Source organism: Stomoxys calcitrans, chromosome 4 (genome assembly GCF_963082655.1).
Source record: "Stomoxys calcitrans chromosome 4, idStoCalc2.1, whole genome shotgun sequence".
NCBI lineage: Eukaryota > Metazoa > Arthropoda > Insecta > Diptera > Muscidae > Stomoxys > Stomoxys calcitrans.
The window spans coordinates 132,235,550-132,243,104 of record NC_081555.1 but is presented as its reverse complement, the minus strand read 5'-3'; positions in this window follow the sequence as shown (position 1 = coordinate 132,243,104).

The following is a 7,555-nucleotide window of genomic DNA, read 5'->3' as shown; positions in this document are numbered from 1 at the left end:
TCTGGATAGTGAAAGGATGAGACTATTACTGAAAGGAAGTAAGAAACAGGTCAGTAAAGCTTTTGGTATTATAACGGGACATTTAGGACTACGAGCTCACTTATGCAAAATCCGTGCGGCAAGTTTTAGCATGTGAAGGGCATGTGGGAAAGAAAATGAGACGTCGGAGCATTTCCTATTTTCATTAAAATTTGTTGAAATTTTTCTTTGAGTGAATATTTCAATGTAAATCGACGAAAAACTGTTGAAAATCTGTAAAAACTCTCACTATCGGTATACTCCTACAACCAGTTTAAAATATTTAGAGACTACCGAATTATAGCTACAAAAAGTTTGAGCAATCAATTTGAAATTCAATGACGTTGCCACTAGAAAATAAATTTGTTTATAATATCTGCTATTCTATATTCGTAGAGCCCTCAAATATGCTTCAAATTTGAGCTGAACTGGTTTATATACGATTGGGTTAGTGCGCAGACTATACCAAATGACCATCTACAGAGAAAATCATTAAAAATCATTCATTCTAATTCTGAATTCTTTGATTTCAGAGGCGAGTATGTATTAATAAAACAGAACACTTAAATTCTGTAAAATTTTTTGCTACAACAAAAATTTACCATAAAACTTGACTGTGGTCAGCAAAATGTTCTCAAGACAAAATCTCAATAAAATTTTCCTTAAAGACAAAGTTTCAATGAAATTTTAGCTGAAGACACATTTTGAGTAAAATTTTATTTGAAAAAATTTCATAGAAAATTTCTCTGAAGCCAAAATCGGAAAAAAGTCAATGTCACTCAAGACATAGACTTTTCTCAAAATTGCAATAAAAAAAAATTCATGAAATATTCCCTAAAAACAAAATTTCAGAAAATTTTCGTCTAAAGACAAAATTTCAGTGAAATTTCCTCTAAAGACAAAATTTCAGCGAAATTTTATTTGAAGACAAATATTTAATGAAATTTTTCCTTAGGACAGAATTTCCATGAATTTTTCTTTAAAGAACAAATTTCTTTGAAAATTTCTCAAAAGACTCCTATTGATGGAGACGTACCTTACGGGTATACAATAGGGAGTCAGCCATCATCGGCGATATTGCCGATGATGGCTGACAGATATACTCTTGGAGTATATCTGCCAGGAAAAAGGATTTTCGGGGCGAGCCTGCCATTGTCCTGCGAAAATCTGGAAAAAAGTTTACCTGGAGAGGCCCTGACACCGGAGAACTTCAGAGAGACACAACAAGAATACCTCAAGGGTAGGTGGTTGAAGGATTGGATTTTGATATTGCAATGTATTGCAAACGAATATGCCTCCTATCCCATAGTAATTGGTATAAAAATATAATACTAATAATTCCAGACAAGATTCTTAAATTTTTTTTTTTTCTATTTTAGTCTTTACATTTGAACATCTGAGGCATGTAGGCTGAGGAAGATTTTACGATTACGGTGCGGTATATTCAGAAGTCAGAGAATGTATGGCCAATATCTAGTCAATCCCATGGCAGCCTGCTGTACGTACGGGATTTACCCGATGAATTGCTTCAACGGCAAGGGCTGCCGCCTCAGTGTACTGTACACTGGTACAACAAAAAACAACAACAATGTCTAGTGAGGAGACACTAGAACAACTACTAGTTGATAGACATTTCACGGGAAATTCTCCCACGGGCAACGTGGCCCCAGAAGAGGTTGTCGCTGGTATGCATTCGTTGAAGGTTATTAGGGAAATTGTGTCTGAGCTGAAAATCCTTTGGGCGAAAAGAAGTTTCGAGTCCTTTAAGTCGCCAGACCTTGATGATGTATCACAGGTTGAATTACAAACTGTGTCTGATAGACTGGTTCCTTGGGTTAGGGAGATATACTCTGCTTGTACCTTTACCCAAAAACACAACCCAAAATCAAAAGTGGACCGATCGGGACAATATGGGTATCAAATGAAAGGTATTGGAAAATAGAATACGAATATGGTATTAAAATTTGCATTTAAGTACCCATCGGGGCGCCCTAACCCTAAAATACCCCCAAAGAGACATATTGGGCATTCATGTTAATATGGGCCTCAAATGAATAGTATTCGGGAGTAGATTACGAAACTGGCATACAAAATCAGATCGAAGTATAGGGGGTCCCCTTCCCTCCAAAAACGCTTTAAATGGGCAAATGACTCATGATGACTATATGGGACTACTATTTTTTTGTTTGTTCCGTAGAATCATCGGCTGAACCGATTTTCTTAAAATTTTCACAGATTGTGTAGGTTTATCTGGAAGGAAACATAGGCTATATAATTATTGGATGGGGGTGGTCCCTCCCCCTTTACCCAAAAATACCACCCAAAATCAAAAGTGAACCGATAGGCACAATATGGGTATCAAATGAAAGGTATTAGAGACTAGGAAACGAATATCGTATTAAAATTTGGGTCCATGTACCCAGCGGTCTTCCCCAATTCAAAGACTCCTCTAAACAGATATGTTCGACGCTCATTATAATATGAGCCTCAGATGAAAAGTATTCGACAGCAGATTACAAATATGGCAAAAAAAAATTAGTTCCAAGTAATGGGAGGTCGCTCCACCCCCAAGTACCCCCAAATGGACATATTAACCGACCATGTCTATATAGGACTCAAATGAAAGGTATTTGGAAGTAGATTAAGAATATGATATTAAAATTTGATTTCAAGTCTAGGTGGCGCTTTTCTTTCCAAAAATAAGTCAAATAGGTTGATTGACATTATGACAATATGATACTGAAATGAAAGGTATTTGAGAGTTGAAACGAATTTGATACCCAATTTTCAAGCCAAGTGTTTAGGGGTACGTCCTAAAGCGCCCCCTAAACTGAACTTTATTTACGATTATGGCAATATGGAGCACAAGACGGTATTTAGAAATTAAGAACGAATTGGATATCTATTTTCAGGGCAAAGTGCCGGTGGCCGACCCAGCCCCAAAACATCCTCCAAACATTTTCTATTTACTGACCATGGCAATATGGGGCTCAGCACGAATTTGATATCCATATTTGAGTCGAAATGTCTTAGTGCCATCCCTCCCCTAAAAAGCACTTCTCATTACCCTAATTTTCAAAACCACCAGATCTCGGAGATTGGTAATGCGATTCGTTCGAATTTTTTTTTGCACTCTCACAGTCAAAACAAAACATGGAAAAACAGAAGGGGCACACTTCTCACACAAGCATTTCGATTCAATGATAAGGGACGTTTTTTATAGTCGAGTCCGAATGCGGTGCCGCAGTGCGGCATCAATGAAACGATGAAAGTGTTGGCTATAGTACCGCAAGTGGGTAGAAAAGTTAGTTAGTTAGTTAGTTAGTTAGTTGTCATGGAATGGTCTTGCACAAGGGCCAAATAATTTTTCTGGACATTCATAGCTTGCATCGTGGCAAAGAGAATTAGGTTCCCGATGACCATCAATTTAGTCCAGATCATTTCCTTGGGCAAAATATGGAAAATATACAAAAACTGGTTGAGATTTTGCATTTGTTGGAAGAAATCAGATTATTTAGTTTTTAGCGTTCTATGATTGCATGGAAAACAATTTTTAACATTTTTTTTCTATTTAGGAATGAACTATGATGAGCGGAGCATGAAAGTGGCATTGGCCCAAATTTTTAAACAGGTATGCATTTATAATGTCAGACCCCATGGAGGAATTGAAATTTGAAAATTGAACATCACATTGCATCACAGTTAGTCATCAGCCAACGATAACTGTCCAGAGGAGAAGAAAGTCGCAATATATTTGTGGTTAAAATTGTTGATGAAGGTGTTTGGTTTTGTTGCCAAACCTTATGTTTGAATAATTAATTCCTAGGTTATAAATAGGCCCTAAAATAGTTTAAATTTATGCACCACATGTGGTGTAAACGGTAAATTTTAAATTTGTTTTGACATTTAAATGGCGCTTAACCCAGTGCGCATGCCATGACAATCACAATCAAAATTCCGGTTTTAAAATTAATGTTAATACTACTGATAATGTTACAATACGTAGTCTTTACGATAGTTATCAAGTTTAAATGCCGCTGATACTTCTGTCAATGGTTATCCGCCATGGGATAACCACCGCCATAGGATGAGTGATTCTAATCTAGACATTCCATCTGCAACACGCATTTTTATTGCTTAGAGAAAAAAGCCTATTGAAATTGGAAGAGATGGTTTCAGTTTTGAATAACCGTTTGTCACTAAATTTGGCACAAACGATTTTCTTATGGCTCCTGGCTGACTGCTGTTATATTTTACACAAGTCGGTTCAGATTAAGGTATTACTAGCCAAACCGGGCCCGCTCCGCTGCGCCTTCTTTAACTCTCTAACATCATTTAGGGTTGGGACACTTCGCCCTGTATGTGGGAATCGAATTCGTGCCACTAAAGTCTAAGTCCGCTTATAACGTTGGACGCCTGCGTTCAAATTCTGGCGACAACATCGGACATCGGTGATGCCCCCTTAATGCTGGCGACATTTGTCATGCATGGTCATGTAACAAATTCTCCCCAAAGAGATGTCGCACTGCGGCACCGCATTCGGACTCAAATACCTTTCATTTGAGTCCCAATTGAGTTAAAATGGGTCAATCCATCTATTTGACTTATTTTTGGACAGAAAAGCTCCACCTAGACTTGAACTCAAGTTTTAATGTCATATTCGCAATCTACTCTCAAATACCTTTCATTTAAGTCCCATACAGCCATGGTCGGCTAATATGCCCATTTGGGGGTACTTGGGGGTGGGGCGAGAGTCAGTTTAGAGGAGTTTTTGGTTTGGGGAGGCCTGTTGAGTACTTGAACCCAAATTGTAATACAATATTCGTTTTCCAGTCTCTAGTACCTTTCATTTGATACTCATATTGTGCCCATAGGTTCACTTTTGGTTTTGGATGGCGTTGTTGGGTTAAGGGGGAGAGACCGCCTCTATCTGATATCTAAAAATTATATAGCCTATGTTTCCTTCCAGATAAACCTACACAATCTGTGAAAATTTTGGGAAAATCGGTTCAGCCATTTTTGATTCTATGTAACAAACAAGAAAAAAACGTGTCCCATATAGTCATGATGGGTCATATGCCTATTTAAAGCGTTTTTTGGAGGAAATGGGGACCCCCTAGACTTTGATCTGATTTTATATGCCAGTTTCGTAATCTACTCCCGAATACCTTTCATTTGAGTCCCATATTGACATAAACGCCCAATATGTCTGTTTGGGGGAATTTTGGGGTTGGGGCGGCCCGATGGGTACTTAGATTCAAATTTTAATACCATATTCGTATTCTTTTTCCAATACCTTTCATTTCACACCCATATTGTCCTGAACGGTTCACTTTTGATTTTGAGTGGTATTTTTGGGAAAAGGGGGAGTGTCCGCCCCCCTTCCGAAATCAACAAATTATAAAGCCTATTTTTTCTTGCTGACCATATTTGCAATCTACTCCCGAATACCTTTCATTTGAGACCCATATTGTTATGAACGTCCAAAAAACCCTATTTTAGGGGGTTATGGGGTTATGGGGTTTGGGCGGCCCCCTAGATACTTGGAACCAATTTTTAATATGAAATTCGTTCTCTACTCCTGAATACCTTTCATTTGAGTCCCATATTGTCCCGATCGGTCCACTTTTATTTTTGGGTAGTACTTTTGGGGTAAGGGGAGGGCCATTGGTTATTTGAAGGCGCCAATAATTCGCCTTGTCATCTCGAGTATCATTGGCACTCACAGCTACTCCGCTTAAACGGAGCTTTCCACCATCCGCAACCTGTGGACGCGCCCGGTAGCTTTCAGCTAAGCTTCCCGTGATAACGATGGGCACAATGCAAGTCGCAGCTCAAAGTTCCAGCCTGTGTGGTGCTCATAGTCATCCCGCATCGGCCGGGATTTAAACATAATTGAATCAATTAATTATACTCTACACCACCGCTGTGGTACAGGGTTGTTGTTGTTGTAGCAGTTTATTGTGTTCTATCTTTCGTCTGCTTGATTCTGTTGAGTGTCAAAGCCCAGGAACTCTGCGACTAAGATGGGGTGCGTCCACAAGGAACTGGGTCTGAGTCGAGTGTGCTACCGTGTCTGCATGAATGTTGTTTAGACCTGCTTGATATGCCGCTTGATCTAGAGGTTCCCTCTTGTAACGCTGAACCTCATGCTCTAGATCATGTAGATCTACCTTAAGGCTTCTGGGCGGTGGATATCTATCCACAAGATGATGATTTGGATGGTCTCTGCGATAACAGCCCAAAAGGTATTGCCTAGACAGCATGTAGTTATGTCTTCGCACTGGTAGGATCTTTGTCTCCCGATGGAGGGGGTCCACATGAGAACTGAGGAGACAGCCCGTCGCAATTCGGAGGGCGGCATTCTGACAGATCTGAATATTATTCCACTGCGTGCCACACAAAGTTGACGAGACCACACTGGCGCTGCATAACTTACCACAGACCGGCCAATTGCTTTGTACGTCTGCACCCCAAGTGCTGCCAGCAAGTGACTTGAGGACCTTGTTTCTACTTTTGACTTTATGGCAGATTACTGTGGCATGTGGGAAGAATGTGACGCCAAGTATTTTGGGACACTTGGTGGTCGGAATAATTTCTCCATCGACCATCGCAGTCAGTTCAGTATTCACCTCACGCGTATTTGTTGTGAACAATGTGGCTGAAGATTTGGTGGCGGATATCTTTAGATTTCTTGCAGCGAAATATGAGGCAAGTTCGTTGAGGTAGACGTTCAACCTATCGCAGATGTCATCAATGGGTGGTAGGCCTGATGCCATGATCGTACAATCGTCCGCATATGATACGATCTCTATGCCGTCTGGAGGGGATGGAATGGAGGATAGGTAGATATTAAACAGTGCCGGAGATATCACACCGCCTAGGGGAACTCGCTGTTTCACTCTACGGTGCTTCGACTTCTTATTCCTAAATTCCACAAATGACTGGCGACCACACAGATAATTCGCGACCCAGCGTTTCAGGCCTGACTGGAGGGACGTCTTGGCGATGTCCTCAAATAATTTGGCATGGCTGACCGTGTCGAATGCTTTCAATAGGTCCAGTGCCACGAGGACCGTCCTATCACATGGGCTGGGATGATTGAAGCCACGGCAAATGTGTGCGGTGATAGCATGCAAAGCTGTTGTTATGCTGTGCAGTTTTCAAAAGCCATGTGGATGCTCGGCGAATGGAAATTGTCCCACGATCCTCGGTAGGAGTAATGCCTCAAACGCCTATGACACTGGTAAGAGAAGGGAGATCGGTCTGTACGACTTCCCCAAACTCGGGTCTTTTCCAGGCTTCAATAAAGGGATCACTCTGCCCATTTATAAGAGTGTTCAAAGACAGTTTGAGGAGAAGTGGTAAGGTACTCAACTCCAGGTGAATCCAGATTCTTCAACATCAATGTAGAGATTCCGTTGGGGCCCAACGCCTTAGATGATATGGCGCCACGGATGACATTCGTAACTTCGCGCCACGGTAAATTGTGATGGCTGTTCATCGGCTCGGAGACCGCGAATACGGCTAATGGCTG